We start from the raw sequence: 24,596 nt of genomic DNA, 5'->3' as shown, positions 1-24,596 counted from the left end.
AACTATAAAATGATAAATCTGTGTTGCTTTAAGCCACTAAGTCTGTGATTTCTTTGTTATAGCAGCTGTAAGAAACTATGACAGTGAACCTGACTGGGTCTACTATCTCTTTTCTAAAATTTGAGCAATAGCAATGTGGCCAGATCCTGTGGGTGATATAAAATTTAAAGTAGTAGACATTGCTTTGGACATTTTACCATGTTTCAGTTATTCTTTTGATACAGCTTCTCAGTATTCTTTCCAGGACTTCAACCTCAGACACTAAGATAGGGCTGACCACCTAACATTACGTTATGTTACCAATGATGAATATTAATGTTCTGTGGTAACAAATAACTTGGTCAGTCTGTCAACATAATTGTTGAGAAGGCAAAGTGACTCGGGGCTGGCCAACCACAGTCTTTTCTACAAGGACGATAAGGAAGAAACTACCCTTGATCCACTGATGTTGCCAGGGTAACATAAACCTGTCATTGTTTGCCACCACACAGGAGAGACCACCTGAGAAAATGCCAGCACTGATGAGAACAGAGCTACGAGATTAACCGTGATACATTCCGCTTACTAGCTATTGGGTGTCTAGATCTAGCCGAACCTGAAGCTCCTCTGTTCTGAGAATTTTTTGGTTACATGAACCAATAGAATGTGTGTATGTATATCTCAGTTTGGTTGGGTTTTATTTGCTCAAAACAAAGGAAAACAAACAAACAAAAAACTATGTAAATGTGTCACCAGGAATATACTATAAATACATAAAATTAAATTATTTTTTTCTCTATGAAGTATAAATGCTGATGGCAGAAAATTCAGATAGTACTGACAAAGTACATTAGCCAAAATGAGTCATTCCAAATCCACAGCTGGAGATAATCACTATTAATAGATGATTGTTTTTTTACTTGACCATAAGTGAATGCAAACATATTAAGTAGGAGAATGTGGGGTAGTTTTCTAGAGAGTGAGGCATCTAAACTTGACCCTGAAGGATAAGTGGGATTTTGACAGGCAAAGAAAAAGAGACGTTTTTTGATAAAGGTACAAAGATGATTCAATGGAGAAAGGATAGTCATTTAAACACAAAGTGCTGGAACAATTGAATATCCATATGCAAAACTATGAACTTGGTTCCATACAGCATGCCTTGTACGAAAATTAACTCAAAGTGGATCATAGACCTAACTGTGAAACGTGAAGTTATAAAGCTTGTAGAAGAAAACAGGAGACAAATCTTCATGATGTTGATTTTGGCAAAAATATTTTAGATACAATCCCAAATGCATGATGCACAAAAGAAAAAAAATAATAAATAGACCTTCACCAAAATTAAAACCTTCAATTCTTGAAGATATTTTTAAGAGAAGGGAAAGCTAAGCTACAGACTGGAAGAAAATATTTGCAAACTATGTATCTCATCAAAGACATAACCAAAATACATAAAGAACTCACAAACCCTAATAGTAAGAAAAAAGACAACCCAAACAAGAATGATGGCAAATAAACCATAAGCCATATAGATGGCAAACGAGCATATTAAAAGATGCTCAACATCACTATTGATTAGGGAAATGCAAATAAAAGCCACTATGAGATATGATACTGCTCCACACCTACTGGAATGACTAAGAGCAAAAAGTATCGCCAAGGATACGGAGGGACTAGAACTGTCAAACACAGAGGGTGGGAATGTAAAATGTTACCATACGATCCAGGTATTCCACTCCTATTTACACAAAATAAATGAACGCACATGCCTGCACAAAGATTTGTACACCGACACTCAGATCATCTTGAACTGCAACAGCCCAAAGCTAGAAACAATCCAAGAACACATCAAAACCTGAAGGAAGAAACAAACCGCAGTATACCCATATAATGGAATATTATGCAGCAAGTTAAACAACTAGACTTTTGAGACTTGAAATGACGTGAATAAGTATGAAAATAATTATGTTGTGTGAAAGAATCTGGACAAAAAAAAGAGTCTATCCTGTATGATTCCTTTCATATGAAACTCTAGTAAACAAAAATGAATCTTTAGGGACAGAAAGAGATCAAGAGTGTTTTGAAATTGTGCTGAATACTGGAATTTGACACAACATTGTAAAATGATTATAAATCAATAAAAAATGTTAAAAAAAAAAAGAGTGTTTTGAAATGAGTTGGGGCAGAGCGGTCGAAACGGAAGGAGGATGGAGGAGCATGAGGAAACCTTTGTGGATGATGGACAAGTTTATTATGTTGATTATCTTGATCGAGGTGATAGTCGTGCAGGGCTTATATTTGCCCAAACTTATGATATTGGACACTTCAAATATATCCAGTTTATTTTATACTAATTACACCTCAAAGTTGGGGGGGGGGAATAAATAAATGGGAAGGAAGAATACACAGGAATAAATGCAAGGGAGAGCACAGGGGAGATCTGGGCACAGTCACTACTCCCATGTGCCCAGATCAGAGAGAATACAATGATGGGGGAAGGCTGGGATTAGTGTGTGTTAAGAGAGCAGCATTTCTAAGCCAGACTTCCCAAGTTCAGATCCGACCTCTGCCATTCACCAACTGTGTGACCTTGGATGACTAACTCTTCTTTCCTAGTTTGTGCATGTTAGAAAATGGAAATAAAAATAGTGCCAGCCTCAAGGTTGTTTACAGGGTAAACTAAGAAATAAATATTGATATATGCAAAGTATTTACCACATACACACAAGACATGGTTACATTAATTTTGGCCATTCCTGTTATTATTTTTTAATAGTTCTCTTGGGCTATAATTCACATACAATTTGAGTCATTCATTTACATGCACAACTCCATGTCTTTTCAGTATATTCATAACCACACCACAGTCCCATTTTCAAACAATTGGTCACCTCCGAAGGAAACTCCCTACCCTTTACTGGTCATTCCCCATCCTCCTCTGTCTGCCTTAGGCAATCACTAGCCTGCTTTGTGCGTCTATAGATTTTCTTATTCTGTATTTAAGTTGATATTGAACATACTGAACTATATCCATATCATATTCATATTCAACATTTCACATAAATGGAATCATACCATATGTGATCTTTTATGTCTGGTTTCTTTCACTCAACAGAACGTTTTCAAGTTTCATCCAAGTCATAGGACAGACCAATACTTCATTCATTTTTATTGTGAAATAATTTTCCGTTGCGTGGAGACTCCACATTTTATTGTTATTGCAGAATACAGTATTTTTGACCAAAGGGGAAGGACAAGGAGGGAGCAGAGGTGTGATTTTTGTGGCTGTCCAGCAGCCCAGGAGCAGCAGGGAATATTTGACTAGAGACAGGAAGGAGTGGCTGAGGAAGAAAACTGAAACGTTCACACACCCGCCAGAGACTCAGATGCTTCCTTAGAGCTGGCTCTGCCTATCCAAGGAATAACGGGCGACTCACCCTTTTTCCATAGAGGCAACATAACGCAGAAGACATTCCTGCTGTCTTACTGGATGACTCTGTTACCATGGGCAAGCCATTCAGAGCCTTGAAATGCCAGTTTCTTCCATTCATCTCTCCACCCCTCCATTCATCCCCTCCAGCTCTGGGCTTACCTCACAGGCTTCTTGTCAGCCTCACATCTTAATGAAGGTAAAAGTATTTTATTAACTGGAACATAATTTTTTTTTTAAGTACAAAAGTGCTTCAAGAGTACACTGTGCTAGAGGCATTTTGAACTGTTTTCTGCTAAACAAAAAATGCTTCCGAGAGCCCTGAATTCCTTAGGAATTGATAGATAAATAAGGAACTAATCAGGGCACAAAGCAGGACCCCCTGCTAGTCGTTGTGGTTAGTTGAAAATGGGTTCTGACAGACACCGATGCCCCTGCAGGTAAGGACTCAGCTTGATTCATTATCATTCCACACTGCTTGCTCCAATATCTGGATATGGTGATATTTCAATAAACCTATTTTTAAGCAAAAACCAAATTGCATATTATTATGCATCAGTCAGTGGGCATGACTTTTACGCCATATTTTAATAAAACAGTAAAGCAGGATTACTGATAATTACCCAGCTAACATTTAATGAGCACGAACTATGTGTCTGACAGTGTGCTAAGTTCTTTACGTGCATTGACTCCCAGCCCTCCTGCATAAAGGACCTGAAGGCAAGAGAAGTAATTTTTTAAAGTTTAAAAAGTAATTTGCAAAGATAGGGCTTTATCCCAGTTTGATTTAAAGTCAAAGCCTTTGAAAGGGATTTCGGTTTACTTTTCTTTTTGCTAGAATCAAGTATAATAATTATGCATTATCTCATCTACAAAGGCTTTAGCTTCTAAGGACAGGACCTGGAGAGGGTGTTTTGATCTGTCTTATTTAGACTCCACTTACAAATATTCACACACACACACACACACACACACACAAACCCATCAATCCTGATAGTTGAACCTCCACGAACCACTTCACCTGAGCTGTTTCCTAATTCAAATTGCACTCCTGGGAGATTCTGAGGACTCCTCAGATCCTCTGTGTCATTATTTCTGCCAAAACAGAAAACGTCTCCATACTCTGTACCACCGTGATTTATTTTGTCATTTTCCCCAAAACTTTTCAAAACTCAACTCACCCATGAAGTCTTCCGCGATCCAGGCGGAAGCTACCCAGACATTCTGTTAATATCTTCAGCGTGATTGATATTTCTCTCCGGCAGCGTGGCAAGAAAGCATATGCGTAGATGTGGGCAAGCGTATATATCTTTATGTTAATGTGCATCTGTTCCCCTCATCTCTACCGTATACCATTAAGATATTAAGCTCCTAGGGTCTGTCCTTGTTTCCCTCCACAGAAGAGAGCATTAACCCACTTGGGTAGCCCCCGTGCCTGCCTCCGTGGCACGATGTACATGTCAAATAAACATTTACTGAATGAGTGAGTGGGGCTTAATGATGACAGTGGCAGCCTTGAAGGAAACTCTCACCTCGCACGTGTAGAAAACGAGATCACATGCAAACGTAACTTCAAAGAGCTTGCCTTCTCCAGTATTTTATTTTTAAGCATTCTCAGCTGAAACGTGCTGTGGCGTGTTTGAGACTTAGCAGGTGATTTTCACTTCACCTATTTTCCAAACGGTTACGACTTAGCAAATACCCCAGGCTTAGAGTGTGCACTTCCCCCGTCAGGTACGATGCTCCCATACGATGCTATATGCTTTGGACATCTTTCCTTTCTGAGGCTATGGAGTTCATTCACATCTTGTTATTTCTCATGGATGTATTTATTCCTCAGGTTAGGGCAAAAGAAGAAAACTAAAGTTGAGTAATGGGGTTGTAACTCACCAGCTCCCCTCTTTTGTTATGGAAAATACAAAAGAATATCTGAAAAATAAAAATTCTGAGTCCTGGGGGATCTGGCTAGGTTACATCTGATGTCAGTCTTTGTTAATTAGTACTGTTGCTTTAAACAACAGTCACCAAAAATAAACATGATAGTGTGTTCTATTCGACACAGAGTCAGAAGAGCTGTCAAAGCTTAAGATTTGAATTATCCTGCCTAGATTTTAATTCCACATCCACCTCCTTTCAATTTGAATGACCTTGAGCAAGCTTCTTAACTTCTCTCCTCCTTTGTGTCTTGATCTTTCAAAGGACTGTAGATAGGGTGCTGTGAAAATTCACTGAGACAACTCCTGTGAAGAGGCTTAGTTCCAGTAATATGCATAGGAAGTCCTTCCTCCAGTACTGTTACCAGCTATTATTTTCATGATAACAGTAATGATAAGATAAGAGATTCTCATTCAAAACCTCATAAGAGACAAACTCCTAATCTTTCATGGCACCAACACAGATCCACCCAAGAATGCTAAGTGAAAAGCGACTTCCAGGGGACCTTTTTCTATGGGGCTGCTCCCGTTTTAGCCTTCAGTGCAAAAGACCCTTCTTTGCCTCAGGGATACTAACCACTCCATGAATGCAGTGTGGGGGCCACAGACATCTGGCAGATTCCTGCTCCAAGGCCCCTCAGATTCCCTGCTGCTGCCCTTTAAAGATAACAAAGAACACTCCTTTCCTAATACAATCCTGCCTCAGTGGAGAGGATCATCCATACAATGCCGGGAAGCAACAGGTCACAGCTCCTCCTGGAGTCACGTAGCCCTGCCCTTTCATGACACCCTCCCTTCCCTATTATCTTGACATCAACCAGCCAGAGACTTGTGCAGAGCAGGTCACACACCTTGTGATCCCTTGGTACCTGATGGAACCCTCTCTAATAAAAGACCTCAGCAGCCGACCCACAGGGCGCATTAGGCACCGCTCATCTGTGTGGCCCACTGCTGTCTATGGCAGTGTAACCTGATAAACTCCATTTTCATCCTTTGCCTTTGGTAAGATCTTTTACCACCGGAGCACTGGCCCACTGCACCCTGCGACATGCAGTATGGCACGCTCTTGTGGAAAGAAAATGTTACCCACCATTTCAGTAAACAACGTTGCCTTCCATCAAGCCGTGAGTCATGGCAGCATTCCCCAGCAGCGGGCCCTGAGGGGAATTCAGGATGGAAAAGAATGGAATACTGGCCCTAGGTAGTTATGGTGCATATCAAAGGAATCATTTCAATGAACACAGACTCTTGCATCTTCCCATAGAAAAGCACTAAAACCTTTAACGTGAGATGTCCTTTTTTTTTTTTTTTTGTGATTAGCAGTCATCTTTGGATGGTCTACTACATGGTTTTATTTCAGCAAAAACTCATATATATCCTGGCTGTTGTGGGACACAACAGGGGCCAGTCGGTGACACGGTGACATGTATGTTGGTAAAAGAATTTACCAGATATAAAGGATGAGAATAGAAAGGAGTTTATTAGGGGTACACTGTGGAAAACTGATGAGAGGTGTCTGTGTGAGCACCGAGCGCTGGATGTGGGGGTCTTTTATAAGGTAGGGCCACAAGGTCCCTGATCGGCTTGTGCACAAGTCTCTGGTTGGTTGTAGGTGAGGTAAGATGTTTAGGGTCCCGGAAGGGCAGTGCGTTTGACTCTGATAAGGTGGGCTGAAACAAGCCAGCCTGAGCTATTGTGAGATTATTACCTGGAGCTATTGGTTTGTTAGGGGAAACACGCCTAGTAAAGAATGTACTTTATCTGTTGAGAAATCACAGGCAGACATCTGAGAGCCCAGGAACGGGGGTCATTGGACTTTGAAGGGCATCAGTTGGCCCAACACTGGCTCCTCCATTCCCTCTTTGAACAGTTCTTTGGAGCTATGAGAGGCCGAATCCTGGGCTACAGCCCTCAGTAAAGCCCCAGAATAAAGCATAACTCTCTCAGCTTTGAGGTTGTGTAATTTGGGTTTTTGTTTTTTTTTTTTTAAATCAACATTCCAATATTCTAGAAGGAGCAGCATCTACAACCTGGATGAGAGGAGAGGGGGTTTAGCTTGAAGGGCATTTACTTGCACATTCAGTTACCTGCAAAGATTTGATGGTGGCTGCACCAGAGTTCCAGGTCCCCGGATCAACACGTCGGCACCTCCCTGAGCAGGTGCCCTTTCTTTTGTACTGTGCAGGCTTGCAGGGTTGTGAATCTGTCATTTTCATCACTGCCGCTTGAAAGGATCAGGACCCTGTGGGGTCCTCCCAGGTACAAATCCTTTCTGACCCCCGTTTTTCTTTTGTAGGATATAGGTGTCATTCAGCCTCCTTGTCCTTCCCTGAGTTCCAAAGGGCAGATTCAAACAGTTGCTAATCAGGGAAGGAAGGAATGCAGAAACAAAGGAGGAGCAGTCAAGAAATAATAGTGCAGCCTTGGGGCAGGGTCCTGGTTCCTGCTCAAGGAACAGACATAACAATATGTTTGAGCTCTTCTGCGGGAGCTAAGGTCCCCACCCAGGTATAGGATGGCAACTTCAGGCTGAGCACAAGATTCCTGGAGCACCCTGTTACCTCACCCCCAACCAATCAGAAGAAAGTTACACACCCTGAAGCCCTCACCCCAAATTTTGCCTATAAACATTTTTCCCTGAAAAACCGTCAGGAACTTCAGGTTTTTCATGCAGGAGCCACCCGTCCTCCTTGCCTGGCCCTGCAAGAAACCTGCTCCAAATTCCAACGTTCGGTTTGTTTGCCCTCACTTTTTTCAGTAACAAACTCATGCGCTCCTTTCACTGAGAACCAAATAGGTACCACACCAGAATTCATCTCGGCTTTACCCTGCTACTGAGCAGCACGTATATCATTGCTTCTGCTTTTAACCATCCTCAGCGTCTCTTCAGTCCCAACCCAGGCAAATCACATCTCACATTCTTGCTCTTTAGTCTTATTTGTAAGTGATGAACTGGTTTTGTTTATATTAGTTTTAAGCCACCCGCCCCCATGCTTTTTACCATACTGCTAGTGGTTATGGCCCCTCCAGTCTATGACTCATAGCAACAGACAGGAGGGAAGGGGGAAGGGCACAACCACTAAAGGAATGACCGCAATTAGCACCAAGATGGCGGAAAAGTCAACTCCCAATAGAGCGTGAGGCCCGAGATGGCAGGAGGTTCGGCCTCCAGCGCACCTTGAGCTTCATTATACACACTGCAGCGTACTAGCTGGTGAGTGGCATGCCCACGGGCGCCATGACGGTTCCGAGGCCAACCAGGAAGGGTCAGAGAGAGGCCAGTGGCCCAGTTCCTGGGAAGCCCAGCCCCTTTCCCAAAGTAGCTGGAATAATCCTCCCACTTTTTAGTATATAAAAACCAGCCACACGGTGCCTCGAAGTGTCTCCTGCTCCCTCACCTTCCCAGGCAGCCTGCGCGCTGTCTATGAAGTGTGCGTCTCTCCGAATAAGTCCACTTTTACTCAACTATGGCTCACTCTTAAATTCTCTCCTGTGCAAAGCCAAGGACTCACACTTGGCAGGGTGCATCCCAGGGACTCAACCGAGACCTGGGACGTGGACATCCGCCTGTGCCCCCCATTTTTTCCTATACCAGCAACAATCAAGAGATGTCACTGTTATAAACTAGGACAGTAGGAGTCCCAGCTCAGCTACATTCCCAGGAAAACATGGTAAGTCCACAGAAACACCTGCTTCCAAGGGCCTTCTGGAGCGAGGACAATAAGCATTATTAAAGAGGCTGTATGTGTGTTTGCCTTTTCATGGCAGTAGAGGGTCTTCTGTCACTGAAGACCTTTTCCCCTAGTTTGCAATCTATTTTATTCTCTCAGTTTATATACTTACATCTATTTCTATTTAAAACAAGAATATATAAAAAGAATAGGCCACAGTCCTGTTACTCAGATATTTTTCTATACACATAAGATGCATAATACATGTAACATATAATTATTGATATCATATTTGCATAAATCCCTGTAATCAGATTTTTCAAAATTAATACTGTATTGTGAATATATTCTCACGATATATTCCAAGCAGCAGCATCATTACTAATGACTATATAGTGGTTTATTCTATCAATAAACTGTATTACAAGGAGTCCTTTATTTTCAGGTATTTAGAGTGTTTTTAATATATTGCAACTGTTTCCAATGCTCCAGTGATCACGCATGCACATATATCTTCATTCATTTGTTCACTGATTTCTTTAAGATAAATCTTAGAAAAGAAAATCTTGGGACATGGGTAGGCATATTTTAAAGACATCTGCTAGCATGCTATATAGGTCTCCAGAAAGTTACACCAAGGTACTCTCTCCACAGCCATTTATAAAAACATTCTTTCTTTACACTCTTGCCACCGCTGGGTGCTCTAATTCAGTTTTTAATTTAAAGATCAAGGAGGAGGCATCCCATAGGGCTTGAGATCTCCCTGAATAGGGCTCCATCAGATTGATGGTGTAAAAGATTTGCTACCCAGGGCCTGAGTCATGGGAACGTGGGCGTGCTTTTTCTATTACCAAGAACTCTATGAATCAGATCTAATAACTATTTCAGTCACTACCAATACAGCCACATTTTAGAGACAACCCCAACTGGAAAAAGCTATGTATTTTTTATCAAAAAATTCCCATGGATGTGACAATAGCAAAGATCCAATTAGTTCTCCTTGGACTGGGGCAATAATATTGTTTCACTTGAAATTACATATCTCACTTTAGACATCTGGGGATCTAATTTATAGATATGTTTTCCAGGAATAAGTGAAACTCTATTTGTTCCTAAATAAAAATGTCAATCATCAAGGAACAGCCACTGCAACTTAACCATGTAGATGTCTATTCTTTTGTATATGAATCACAAACCTGACAAGGCTATTTGGAACTTTACTTGTTGCAATCTGTTGCTCTTGTTCGTTTAACCACCTTTGAGAAGACAGTAATTCTCTGCCCTTCTATTAGCAAGGAGAAGTCAGAAATAAACTTAAAGACTGGAAGGCTAATTCCTATTTGGATAAACCATCCCAAATGGGCAAAAATCTGTATGCCAGAGCTTACACACAACAGATAGAGAAGAGCTGTGATGGTTAAGCAAAGGGATGGTTGTATTTCCTGATCTCACCTAAGATTTTAATATGTTTTTGCAAAAGGTTCTTGGAAAATTTCCCTGAATACCCAAACATTCCTATAAAACCCATTATTCATTCACTTTACTAACAGACTCAAAATATGATTAGGAACTTCATAAATCTCAGGTAAAATTAAAATTAGAATGCTCCCACTAGGATCTGATTTATTATGCTATGATTTATTGGTGCCCAGAAACCAGATCGCTTTGAACTTCAGAGATAAATTCTTTAGAATAGATCTATCAGGGATGGATATAGCTTTCTCTTAAGTTACCTGTGGGTTTTTGTTTGTTTGTTTGTTTGTTTCATTTTGGTTTCCTAATGCAATGCTAAAAGAATGGCGTTAGAAAGCCTTTGAGGATATGGGAAAAAGGGGAAAAAATTGATATCGACTCATTTAAAAATAGATGATTAAACAAGCATATCTTGGAAAATTGTCTAATACATTTATAATTAACCTAACTATTCATTCAATCATTCTTTTCCACTAGCATTTACTAAATATCAATGGCGAGCATGCCTTTGGTTGAACTTAATATGAAGAAATCCTGAGGACTTCAATCAGGGTTCTAAGTGAGGAGCTGTATTTGTTTCTTCCTGGAGCAGGAAGCCGTAATGAGCGAGGACCACTTTATTGCGCTTTAAAGGTTTTTGCTTTATGAAAGATTTTTAGGTTTGGCACCCCCAGTGAATTTCCAGTCTTTTTATATTCTTACCGGTCCTCTCCTTTCTTTGAGCATAATGTTTTTTTCATTTCGGGGGACTAGTTGATTTCATACTTTCGAGCTTACATAAAACTTTCAGAAATACGACTTTTGAGTGTCCAAGTTAAAAGGCTGATCAATCTAGCAGTCCTTCGACATTCTTTAAGGATCTGCCCAAGAGACATTTGCTAATAACCGACTTCCTAAATGTCATTGTGCCCACACGTTTTTGTAGCTTACTCATGTTAATAGGCGGTACCCCCTTTATGCTACAATGTGATGAGTATTAAATAATATTAAATACGGACTCTTTTTCCTGATGATAGCCCTTATCTCATTTTTGATGATTAATTATTCTCCATGATATGTATTCATGATGGAGTGACAAATCCAGATGACTGCTCCTCCATCATAGAAGATAAAAATTTTCCAATCTATTCAATGTTTTCTTTTGCTACTCCAGTATAACCATCAAGAGGGAAATCATGAAAATTTGACCAAACTGAATGACCAAAATAAATCCAAGTTTTTCTTGCATGATCTTGAATCTCAGATGAAGAAACACCCATATGAAAGGAACAAGGTCCATTCATTCTTGAGGCACCATCCAGTTGAAAATATTAAGTGGCTGCTGCTACCAAGACCTACTTGGCTTGGCTCATAGTCCTGTACCAAAGTCTACTATTTTACTTTTATTCAAGCCTCTGACTTTTTTTTTCTATCCTTGTGATAAGTTCCCTTTTCTAGGTTTTATTTTCTACCAACAAATAAATCCAAGTGAAATAGATGACTTATTAAGTTAGAAATACAAATTCCCAGTGAGACAAGTCCACTGAAAAGTTAGTTAATCTCACTTACTATCTAAACTTTTTTCTCCACACCCTCTTTACAGAATCGTGTAATCACATGCCTGAAATATTAAAGATTACTCTATGTAATGGGCTTTTTAAAAAGAGTAAAACCACAAATGCCAGCAGTCTGTCTTAGTGTCATCTTCTCTATGACAATACATGCCCCTTGTGATTCTAATAATACATGACTTCTAATAGGCAGTTAGCAAAGATTGTGCTTAGAGTCCGGCTTGCTGCTTAAAGCAGGAGACAACAGCGCTGTGGCTGCCTCCATCACTCACAGGGAACTCTCCGAGTGTGCTCTCAGGTTAACGAAAGCCTCGTGCAAGCTGTACAGAGCCCTTCCTTTCCCGGGCAGGCCTCTCCTATTTTTCAACCGTATTACGGAATTTCTCCATGTGAAAAAACTCCCTTATATTAGCTCATCTGGCTTCTCTTTACTCAGTTTACTGTCTCCTTTCCTCGGTTATTAGAGTTGCTTCTGTGATTGGTGACCTTGGGAGCAAGACTTCATCAGTTAGTTTAACCCACTCTCTTCGCTTTCACATTCAGAGCAGGATGTTGAGAGGAAGACGCATTCAGGCCTGCTACTCCACACTGGAGATTTTATAGGGCAGCTGCCATGCTGGGCGAGGCTGCAGCTGCCCATCCTGGGACTGGGGGGGTAAACCTCTCTCACGCTGGGGTTCAGTGTCAGGAAGCTTGTTTTTGGCACGCATTGAAATTACATTCTCAGATATTAACTGAATCATTTATGAAAAGCAGAATCTGGCTCTCCCTTTGTCCGCTCTTTTGACTTACAGAACATCTCTTTTGTTCTGAACTTTGTAAGCTAGCAAGGAAGCCACAGGAAAACAGATTAGTGCGACTTGAAACTTACCTTCCGGAAATTTCCCCAAAGTCTCTGATCTTCCTGAGAAAACCCAAAGAGGTTAAAGAAGCGTTCTGGATTTCTGTAGATATCGTTTCTTTTATACCTGGAGGAAGACAAACACAAATATTATCTTTTTAAATTATGCAATTGAGAACAAATTTAAGGCTATTATTAGGTAGTCCAGCTTGTCACTTTACCCCAATTGCGTTTAGTCTTTCTTCTTTCTAATATAGATAGGCAAACACAGACAGAAACATTCACACAGATACAGATACAGATACAGAGAGAGATATTTGTTTTAGTTTATTCATCTCTGCATTTGCCAGTTTTGCTTCCCTTTACCAATGGTCACTGCATTGGATTATTGAAGTGTGTCATGAATCATACATACTTCATTGGAGAAACATTTTGAATAATATTTTGTACAGAAATTGGAGAGACTTCTTACTCTTACCTCATCCACTGTCATGAGTTCAAAATAATAGATACAGTTATCAGTTTATTCTAACTGTAATAGCCAAGTGGACATTAAAAATGGACTAGAAAATGTACACTATAATTTACGTATTTCTCAGTTTGATATAGCAACAAGGAAATGAGTAAATACAGGCATTGAACTGAAAATCAGAACTAGATTTAATTCATCACCCTATCATAATCAGCCAGGCTATTATGGGCAAGTATCCAAACTTCTCTGAGTCTTAATCTCTCCACACATAAAATTAAGAGCTTTGTACAGAATCGCCTCTAAGTCCCTTTCCATTTTTCAAATTTTGTGATAATTTTCCGTCTGACGATGTGGTGTGATATAGGTAGGATGGTCAGGAAGAATCTGTAGTAAAGCACGTTTAGAGAAAGCCTGAATTTTTGTAAACTTATTGTATGTATCAGTTACTTCCTTCTATCTCTGTTGGGCAAACAGTTACTTGTCGGTAAATGATATTAAGTTGATTGTAATCAATTAATTTCAGGTTTATCTATTGAAGAACTCAATTGTATACCTCATGGAACTTAGTAAAACCTGGATTTCTAATTCTCAGGATTCATACTCCTTTGGGGGTTGATGACCAGCGGCTCAGTGGCTATCTAGCCTTCTGCTACCCTAACGTTGAGAGGAAGAAACTAATTCTGTAGAAACTGGGGAAACCAGTTAGATAGATAGCTTACAGAATCTGACAACGTAATATGACATTATTTTTTTTTCCCCATCAGATATCTTCAAAGGGAAAAACATTTCTGGGTGAAATATTCGTATCTAATTTGTAATCATTGTCCTGTAAAGACAAAACAATTCCTAAAACTGATGACTGAGTGATAGCTCAAATTAGTACAAGGATAACTTTAAAAGTAACACATGAACATTTTTTTGTGGTTGTTATTAGAGTAATGGGGATTAATTTAAGCCTGCATTACGTATCTGATACTGGGATAAACTCTCTACATTATTTTATAGATTAAACTTTATAAGTACCCTATTATAATTTTGAATTATTATCCTTGTTTTTAGGTGAGGAAACTGAGGCATGTCAGTTGCCCAGAGAGAAATAGTAAGTGCAGAGTTACCAGGCCTGTGGGATCTCAGAGCCTAAAGCCCTTACTGTGTGATGTATCCTAGCCCTACAGAGTTTGTTGGCTTCTCCTAGGCCAGTAAATATTGATTTTCAGTAAGTTCTCTCAGTCTTATACTATCTGAGCCTCTGAAAGCATTGGTTGGTATTATCTTTTGATATATGAAGGCTTGGACTATGGTTTTGTATTTCACTGCTATGTTTAGGGGAGCAAAATGCTGCTTTTTCCGTCTTGCAGCCTGAGTTTTCTGCCTGGTATTTAGCGTGTTTCAAAGAAATGTGTTGAGAGCAGGAGGCTTACTTCGTACACATGTGAGTACAGAGAGCTGAGCTGGGTGGGGCTGTCTGCAGGGGCAGAAGCATCGGATGTGAAGCCCTGTAGGGGGTGGTTGTGAAGAGAAGAACCAGGCAGAGAGTTTGTTGATCAGAACAAAGTGAATCATATCATTACACAGATTCACAGAACGTGGGACTGAAGAGGACTCACTAATCAAATTTCATAGTGTGTAGGTGAAGGAAATAAGACACGAGGTGTTCAGGAACTAGGAACTGGGTTTTTGGATGTCATCCATCTACCCAGCTTCTCAATAGTAACATTATATCCTTAATTGCATGTTTATATGCTTGTCTTCAACAAGAAATCCACTACTCTAAATAAACTTATGGTTAGGGAAGGGATAAACTGGGAGTTCGAGATTTGCAGATACTAACTACTATATATAAAATAGATAAACAACAAGTTTCTACTGGGAACTATATTAATACCTTATAGTAGCCTATGATGAAAAACAATAGAAAAAGGAATACATGTATGTATACGTATGACTGAAACATGCTGTACACCAGAAATTGACATATTGTAAGCTGACTATACCTCAGTAAAAAAGAATGCACATTAAAAAAAAATTTTTTTAAAGGAATTCACTTCTCTAGGGCTGCAAGTATCAATCACACTGTGCGATTTAAGACCCAAAGAGCATATAGTGCGCATGAAAAAGACCTTGGCGTCAGACCAGCCAGAGTCCTAGGGCCAGCAACATCCCTTTTCAGTTGTGGAATGTTAGGGATGTGGCTTAATCTCTCCAGGGGACAGGTTCCTTATCTCTAAAATAGGGTAACAGCAGCAGCCCCCTCTCTGTGCTGCCTTGGGGATTAAGTGAGTTTTTTTTTTTTAAGACTTTGCATCAAGATCTGGCACAGAGTAAGAAAGCATATGCAAAAACTTCCAGATTTCATTTTCATCATCATTATCATCACCACCATTATTTCTCTGATGAGAGCCTAACACAGTACAACATCCTTTGAAATGATGTTTTCTTTTAAAATAGGCAACTATAAATCCCAACAGAAGGAGATTCTGGCTGAAGAACTAACGAAATAGACTGAAATGACCAGCATGGTCATAGACTTTCGATTTCTCATCAGGGAAATGGGAAGGACACTGATCTCCATATACATTTGAAATTTACGTACAATACTCCAAAATAATAGATTCATAATTTGATATTTTTGCTGAGGACTGTCCAAATCAGTCGCAAGCAAAGTCAGAAGTTCTCATGGCCAGACCACATAACTAAAACAAATGGTTTTGCATGACCAAAGAGAGAGAGAGAAGAAAGAAAAAGCCTCATTTCTTTCTTAATCATAAGTTGATGTGAAGAGATGTCCATTTGGATTCTGCCATTAGAGAGCTCAGTTATGCAATATTCACACAAAAACAGTTCCAAATCAATACAACATGTTTTAAATTTACATTAACATTTAAATTAATGAGAAGCTTAATGTGAATTACGGAGCTTTAGCTGCTTAGGACTATGCTCCTTCTTGCCAACTTGGAACAGGGTCTGTTGACTCACCTTCTCAGTCTCATAAACAGCTTCCAGACTTTATGTGTTTTCAGTGCCAGGGGACATTCAAGCTAGTGAAAGATGCCATATTGACATCACCAGGGAACGAAGTTGGCCCTCTCCACTAAAGATGGAGCATGCTTCCAGCAACTACACACACTTCCCCTGAAGGGCAGATTGCCACAGGCAGTTGTCACGCCTGGAAATGCTCTAGGATCAGAGCTTACGCCACCCCACCCCATTCATTTATCCAAAAAACATTTCTGGAGCACCAACTATGGACATAGAACTGTGCTAAAACAACCCTGATTCTACTTCAAGGAACGCATAGTCTATTGAAGGATACAGCCACAAATGTACATATATAAACAGTCATAGAACAATTTGACATCTCCTGTGATAAAATAAGGTTTGTACTGGGTGCAGTCAAAGGCACCTGAATTAGATTAGTGGAGAATTAAGAACAGCCTTCTGAGAAAATAAGGCTTGAAAGACAAGTAAGAATTAGTCAATCAAAGAAAAGCAGAAACTCTCACCACTCACAGGGGACAGCCTGAAAAAGAGCCTGAGACCTTTGCTTCAGTGAATGAAGTTCTGAATCATCAGAGTGTGAGAGGTGGGGCAAAGACGTGTGTGTGTGCACGCGCACATGCACGTGCATATGTACACAAAGAAGTGTAGGTGTAACAAATTAACATGCACGGCTAGGCAGGGACAAGTGCATGAGAGAGCTCACATGCCATGCTAAGAAGTTTGGACACTATCCTTAAAATGATGCAAATGCAGATGATCTGCTGTATTTTTTGTGTGTTTTAATAAGCTTGGAGAAAAGTTCTAAGTTCACAGCAAAATTGAATGAAAAGTACAGAGTTCCTATATCTCCTATCCCCAAATATGCAAAATCCCACACTATGGATATCCTACACCACAGTGGTACATTTGTTACAATTAATGACCCTACACTGACACATAATTAGCACCCAAAGTTTATAGTTTGCATTAGAGTTCACTCTTGGTATTGTACATGTTATGGGTTTAGACAAAAGTATAATGATGTGTATCCACCATTAAAGTATCTCATAAAATAGTTTAACTGCCCCCAAAATCCTCTATAGTTCACCTATTCACTCCTCTCTCTTCTCCCCCCAACCCAAGGCAACAAATAATTTTTTTATTGGCTCCATAGTTTTGACTTTTCCAGAATGTCATATAGTCAGAATCGTATAGCATGTGGCCTTTTCAGATTGGTTTCTTTCACTTAATATTAAGAAATATGGCTTATTATTATCACTTAATATTAAAAATGGTTTGTGAGCTCATTTATTTTTAGTACTGAATAATATTCCATTTTCTGGACGTACAACAGTTTATTTATCCATTCACCTACCGAAGGACATCTTGGTTGCATCTAAGTTTTGGCAATTATGAATAAATCCACTATAAACATCTGTGTGAAGGTGTTTGTTTTTTGTGGACATAAGTTGTCATTTTCACCTCCTTTGGGTAAATACCAAGGAGCACAACTGCTGGAACGTATGATAAGAGTATGTTTAGTTTTGTGAGAGATCACCAAACTGTCTTCCAAGGTGGCTGTACTATTTTGCATTCCCATCAGCAATGAATATGAGTTCCTGTCACTCCACACCCTCACCAGCATTTGGTGTTGTCAATATTTTCAGTTTTAGCCATTCTGATAGATGTGTAGCGGTTATGTTGTCGTTTTAATGTTCATTTCCCTAATTATACGTAAGGCGAAGATTTCTTCATATGTCTGTAATCTGTATATCTTCCTTAGTGAGGCATCTGATCAAGTCTTCGGTCTATTTTTTGATGGGGTTGTTTGTTTCTTCATTATTGAGTTCTACAAGTTCTTTGTACATTTTGGATAACAGTCCATTATCGGATGTGTCTTTTGCAAACATTTTCTCCCATTCCTTTCATTCTCTTGACAGTGTCTTTCACAGAGCAGAGAGAATTAGCAACACTATACCTGAGTTCTATCACTCTCATTCTTTTTTTTGCAAAACTCTATTTATTGAGCACGAACTATGTGTCAGGGAATGTATTAGATTCTGTGATAGAACGATGAACAAGATAGACATTATCCCTTGCCCTGAAGAAACTTACATTTTGGTGAGAGATGAGAAAAAACAACTAATTCAATATACAGATTATGTAAAAAAACTATTAAGAAATAAACAGAATGGGGTCAGCGTTTCTTAAATGTGAATAGGATGAACGCTGGACTGAGACTCACTAGATTCAAATCCCAGCTCTGCCACTCCCCCATTAAGTCATGTTGGCAAGTCTGTGTCTCATTTCCTCATCTGCAAAATAAAGATAAGTGTTCCAGTTCATAGGCTTGTTGTGAGGTTTAGTCAATAAATGTACAGCGATTAGCCTAGTACTTGGCTCAAAATTATTGGTTATTATTATAGTTGTGGTTACTGTTACTGTTTTATGCTTACTGTTACTGATGCTTTGGGTAGCTTGGTCAGGGAAGGACTGCTTGAAAGTGTGACGTTTGGGGTTTAGTCTGAAGAATGAGAAAGAGCTGACATGTGAAGAGCTTTAGGAAGGGTGTTTATACCATTTCTTATACAGAGCCAGCAGCACTTGTGAAATTCTTGAAATGATGTTAAAATGTTTTCAAATTATGGCACTACTTCAGTGTAGATAGTGTGATATTATGTAAGTTTCAGCTTCTTAAACTTTGACTCCAGGAAAGAGGGGGTTTCCTGTTTCAATCAAGAACCCACAGTCCAAAATTATGTAAGAAAATTCACATTCCAGAGATAGCTACCAAAATTTTTTTTTCCTTCTCTTAGTCAACACCAGATGGTCAGCTAATGATCATCATTATTACAAACTAGTAAGCTGGGATTTATTGGCAAATAAATGTCTTGATACTAGGCATTAAAAATAGTAGAAATGGGCCTTTACTGGTGAAATTAAAGGTCTTCATGATATGTGGATCAACCTGCATATTTTGGGGACATTCCTCACCTTTATATCAACATGGTTAAAGAATCGAGTGAGGTATCAAGTTTATATCCTTATGTTAGGGGAGATTCCTGAAGCTTGATCCATAAATTGTTCTGTGTCCAGCCATGAGTTAGAAGAACATTTCATTGGCTGATCCAACTAAAAATGCATACTAATTCTGCCTCTGGAATGCGGTCTGCTGAAAGGTGGCATTCAGAGCACCTAAAAGAACAAAAAAGATGGGGGGGGACAGTATAGCTCCAGGGGCAGAGCGCATGCTTAGCACGCACGAGGTCCTGGGTTTAATCCCCAGTACCTCCTTTAAAAATAAATAATAAAACCTAATTTCATCCCCCCCCCCCGGAAAAAAAAAAAAAAGAACAGAAAGATGGAGCTTTGCTTTATTTTCAGAACTATTTTGTGCTTACTCACTAAGTCAAGCATGTATGTCTAGTAAGTATCTGCATGCTTGGCAAAATTAGCTCGGTGACTTCGCTTTCCTGTTACCTAGTGCTGAGAGTATAGTTAATTCTTATTTCACTCAGGCTTCTCTGCCTATTACCATCTACCAGAAAGAGTCTAGTGCCTATATATTGTACAGGACCAAAGGAATTTAGATCCGCTTGCGATATTTACATGTCCAAGGAGCCAACAGGAAACTGTTGCATCCTGAGTGTGGTAAGAAGAATACTGTTAAAAACTGAAATTGGAGAGGTAGACAAACAGAAAAAGTGCAGGGACTTTTAGCTCCTGATAAGATTTTTTTGGATTGAGTTCTCAGTGTAATAGGAATCCTGTAAGATGTAAGAAGAGAGCGCTACTGACCTGTTTCACATTTTTTAAAGATGATATTAACTGACTTGTAGAAAATGGATATTGAGGGTCAGATTGAGTGCAGGGAGGAAAGTTGAGGAATATTGCAGGAGTCCAGGCCAGAGTGATAAAGGCTCAAACCCAGTGATAGAAATGGATGTAAGAAATGTGGACTTTGAAACACTTTTTGGGGAAGAAAGCCCAGTAGGATTTGCTTGTAGACTGAGAATGCAAAATAGGACAAGGGAAGACTCCCAGGTTTGGGACAACTGATGGCAAACCTTCAGTGCTGAATGTGGCTGCTGGAAAGGGTCTGGGCTGCAGGGCTGAGATTCAGTCTTCCTGCTAAGGGGTGTCTATAGCAATGGCAGAGGGAGGCATTATAAGGCTTCTGTTGACTTCCCCATGGATCCATGCAGAAAGTCCCTGACTCCCACCCCAGGGCTGTCAACAGAGACTGCGTGTGGAGGGCACATGCTCTTTGGGATTATGGGAGGTGTCTTGCTCACACGGGGAGGCCTCTTTTCCATGCCTAAGTAGAAAGAACCATACGAGAAGTGTCAGCGTTTCAGATTTATTTCAGATTCATTGAGCCTCACTGTTCCCTTGCAGAAAATGAATGACCGAGAAGAGGGCTTCTATCTTCATCTGCCATCATTAAGAAGATAATATTCATTAAAAGCTCCAGTGCTTCAACATAATTCTTGCCTCTTAGTTCAATGCATGAATATATTTTCATAGTCATTGATTTAGTCAGTTAGTCAGTCCATCTGTCAGTCTGTTGGTCAGCGATTCGTTTAATAAACATTTCCTATAAATTAGCCAAGAATTGGAGATGAGCCTTACATAAGTCCGCTTTATTTTGCTTGTATGTCTCCTAGACATTCAGTCTGTTAAGCACCAACAAAATATATCTCAAATGCAATTTAGAAAATTGACTTCACTGCACTCTATATTAACTCTGGGACTATTGTAAAAAATTAAGGATTAAGCAAATAATAAAGTCGATTGCTTTTATATTTGAGCTATGAAAACTTTACATCCTTTAGAATATCAGATTTTATTTTCATTTTATACTTCCAATTTCTAAACGTGAAGGTATTTGAGATTCATTTTTTAACGAATGGGCTCAATCATTATATATATATTCTTGATCTTTACACATGTTAAAAGGCACATAATATAGATACTAGCTAGATGTATACACAGACTATTCAAATTGAAATATTTTTACATAAATTTTAAAATAATTCAGATTGTATAAGAAGAACTAAAATGAGATCATTTATACCGAAACTTGATATTTTACTTTTCCATGGCCTGTGTAGCTTTGAATAGGGAGACCTCTCAACATTCTCTGTCACAACATTTCATCTAAAGTGGAGTTAATACAATGTAGCTCCTTTAAACTATTCTTTATTTAACGTGACAATCAGGAGCCCAATATCTAGGAAGTCTTTTAGGCTCTTTGGTTTTTACCTTAAAATAAACAGAGCGCATCATTATTATTATCTGTAGTAAAAAAGCTTAAGAAAGCAAGAGGTGAATTGCCGAAAAGATACACTCACATCGTTATCAGTTCAATGATACAGTACAAGAAGTCTACATGTTGTGATACTTTTTCATATTTTTCTTTAGCTACTGAAGTAGTTGGCAAGTTACATGTATTTATCAAACCATGTAATCACATTTTTTCTTGTACTTCTGAAAGGCAGACAATAAAAGTCAACTATTGAAATAACTCTCATTGGATCAGCATTTAACAATGGAGGTTTCCTGAGGATTTATGACCAGGTTGAAAAAATTGGTAGTTTCAGGGATCCCTAGGTGGTATCACTTTTTGGTTTATTTTTTTCCCTGGAGATTTAATAACTGGGATGATTACTTCTGTCATAAATTAAAAGCAGGAGAGAAATTGTTATCAGTTCAAATGGGGGATATTTTATGGGCTATTTAGCTTTTGGAGTCTTGGAAGATGAATAGTTTCCATTTAGACAATTCATGAATGTGGAAGAGGTAACTGGGTCATAGCAGCATGTGGGGGAAACCCCCCCAAACTTTTGCACTAAATAAAGCTTCTTTTCATTCAGAAATCTTCAGGTATTTTAAGATATTTTTTAATGCCACTTTCATAACTCAGGAAGAACGAACATTGCTACAAATATGTCTCAACATTGCTATAAGTATGTCTCTTTGCGAGGAAAAACTGAGACCTCTGTGGTGAGCCAAAAAGTAAGCTCAGTAAAAGGAGACTCTGACTGATGACAGAATGCTACTCTGTGTGAGTGAGGCTGACTCTGCGCTCCATCCGCTCTCATTATGTATTCTGCTAATAGCTCAAGGATGTAAAAATAACAGTTCGGTAAGAGTCGAGTGCAAAATTAAGATTTAATTAAACCTTGTTTCACTTGGGCGAGCTGGCCAGGCAAGGATGTCATGGGAGAACAAAGCCCACACTGTGCTGACTAGCAGCAAAGAGGTGTGGAGCTGAAATGCCAGTGCACATGGTTACTGTAAACAAGATGAGGGGAGCGACTGGAACGGTGCTGTCAACTGAAACCACGCTACGTGAGCCACGCTCGAAGGCTAGGAGGGTATGGAGTCCACAGAAAGCAAACAGACTTGGAGGACACTGGCCAGGAATCAGCCTTCCTGGGTTGTTCTGATAAAGTGCAATTAAAACTGTTTGGTGTGCTTCGAGGCAAAGAACAAGACCCAAAAGTGGTAACGACAGGAAATGCAATTTCTGCTCAACATAAAATTAAGTGTCTAAGCCGTGAAAACTATTCAAGGGTGGAATAGACTGCCTTAAAAAAGTAGTGAGTTTATTGTCATTTGAGTATTCAAGAATAGGCTGGCTGCACAGCCACTTGGTAGTTACTTTCTTACTTAATATAGTGTCATTCTCCGCATCCAATGAGTTATGCCAGTTTGGTATTCACTTAAAGCAGAAGAAGCAGTTGAATTATGAATATACATGAATTGCAGTTGCTTCTGTGGTACAGTTTGAGATGGGATGGCTCGCACTGGTCCAAGTGCCATAACGTATAAATACACACTGGAGAAGCATTTTTTCTAGTTTTTCTGATGGAGCTGTCTCTACATAAGCGACCTTTTAAAATCAAATACACTTCAGCAGTGTATTATCTTCCTAGGACTGCTATAACACAGTACCACAAATGGGATGGCTCTGAAGAATCGAAATGTATTCTCTCACAGTTTTGGAGTCCAGAAATTCAAAATCAAGAGGTGCGAGGAACGTGACGTCAGCAAAATGGCCAATAAGACATCCCTTGCACACATTTCCCCCTTAGCAACGATGACTTGGCATCCATCCACAGACAAAAGTGTCTTCATGGGAGCTCTGGAATTTAGGAGGAAATTGTGAAATCCCAGGGAATTCCAAGACCACAGAGAGCCAGTCAGGCTTGCACAAAGGCAGCTGAATCACTAACCATGGTCCTGGCTACACCATAAATAGCTCTGAACCCCTGAGAACGTGGTTACAGCCCCATTTGGCTTTGGATCCATCACCAGCACCATACACCAAGGGACTGGGAAAAATCATGTCCACCCATGCATCAGAAATAGACATATGGACATTGGTCCTGGCCATGGTCCTTGAAGTGTCCCATGAACCAAATTCAGACCTTCTTGGCTACAATCTGGGAGTCCCTGGAGGTAAGCCCATCAAATTCAATCAGATTGTAGATTATGAAAATGCCCTGTAACTGGGCTTCAGTCCTGTCCCAAACACCGTCTGTGAATATTCTTTCTGACAGACGGACCATGCAGGAAACACTCCTGTTTGTGCCTGCAGAGATCCTGAAAGGGCCTTAACTAGGCATCAACACCTGCTGAGCCACAGCCCCATAAGCTGGACACAGGGATAAAGCAAGAGAACCTCCTATCTGTACCCCCAGAGATCCTAAAAGGTCCCTGTATGCTGAGCCAGATTCTTAATGGCCACAGTCAGCCAGTTTGGCAGCAGGAGTAATTCCCATCTGTGCTTCTGGAAATCCTGAGCCCTATACTTACTGTCAGAGACAAGTCCAGTTTGCCCAGAGGCCTGGCAGGAGACATTACAAATGACACCACATAAATATAAAGGATTCTAAGAGATTGCTATGAACAATTATAGGTCAAAAATTGGAAAACATAGAATAAATGAATTCCTAGAAATGTACAACCTACCAAGGTTGAATCACAAAGAAACAGAAAATTTGAACAGATGAACAAGAATTAAGGAGATTGAAGAAGTCATCAAAACTTTCGCAATAAAGGAAAGCCCAGACCAAATGACTCTACTGGTGAATTTCAACAAACTTTCAAACAAGAATTAACATCAGTCCTTCTCACACATGTCTAAAGAACTGAAGGGGAGGGAACATTTCCAAAATCATTTTGTGTGGCCAGCATTACCCTGATATATAAGCCAGATAAAGACACCACAAGAAAAGAAAACTACAGGACAATAT

General features: G+C 39.7%; 1 protein-coding gene across 7 annotated transcripts in view; it reads right to left on the bottom strand.

Annotated features, from left to right (window-relative positions):
- Nucleotides 1-24,596, bottom strand: part of LRRC4C (leucine rich repeat containing 4C) — a 1,085,469-nt gene that overhangs the window by 169,978 nt on the left and 890,895 nt on the right. For all 7 annotated transcript variants that reach the window (XM_064492434.1, XM_064492435.1, XM_064492432.1 and 4 more), the window contains one exon: nt 12,912-13,008. The gene's annotated coding sequence lies outside the window, so the exon portion shown is untranslated. The remainder of the gene's footprint in view (nt 1-12,911; nt 13,009-24,596) is intronic.

The sequence above is a fragment of the Camelus dromedarius genome, chromosome 12, assembly GCF_036321535.1.
Source record: "Camelus dromedarius isolate mCamDro1 chromosome 12, mCamDro1.pat, whole genome shotgun sequence".
Classification (NCBI taxonomy): domain Eukaryota; kingdom Metazoa; phylum Chordata; class Mammalia; order Artiodactyla; family Camelidae; genus Camelus; species Camelus dromedarius.
This window is presented reverse-complemented; position numbering and strand designations above follow the sequence as displayed.